General features: G+C 50.9%; 1 protein-coding gene across 1 annotated transcript in view; it reads left to right on the top strand.

The window, feature by feature from the left end:
- Nucleotides 1–218, top strand: part of LOC104463510 (cytochrome P450 3A24-like) — an 11,543-nt gene that overhangs the window by 1,841 nt on the left and 9,484 nt on the right. The window lies entirely within an intron of this gene.

Raw genomic sequence — 218 nt, 5'->3', positions numbered from 1 at the left:
GTGGGGGGGGGGGGGGGGGGGTGTGTGACTGATCTCATTTGGGGTCTCCCAGATTTAGAAAACTGTTACTATTTGCAAGAGAAACCCCTCCTAAGTCTCAGCCTAGACTCTGGCTTTTCAGGAAAGCATCCCTAAGATGCTACCACGTGGCCCAAAGAGCATCTCTGATAACATCCCTCTGCCAAAGCTTTGCAGTTGTACATCCCTTCTGCACTGAA

The sequence above is a fragment of the Pterocles gutturalis genome, unplaced genomic scaffold (assembly GCF_000699245.1).
Source record: "Pterocles gutturalis isolate BGI_N339 unplaced genomic scaffold, ASM69924v1 scaffold1638, whole genome shotgun sequence".
NCBI classification, from domain to species: domain Eukaryota; kingdom Metazoa; phylum Chordata; class Aves; order Pterocliformes; family Pteroclidae; genus Pterocles; species Pterocles gutturalis.
The sequence above is the reverse complement of the archived record's forward strand: the minus strand, read 5'-3'. Positions and strand labels throughout refer to the sequence as shown.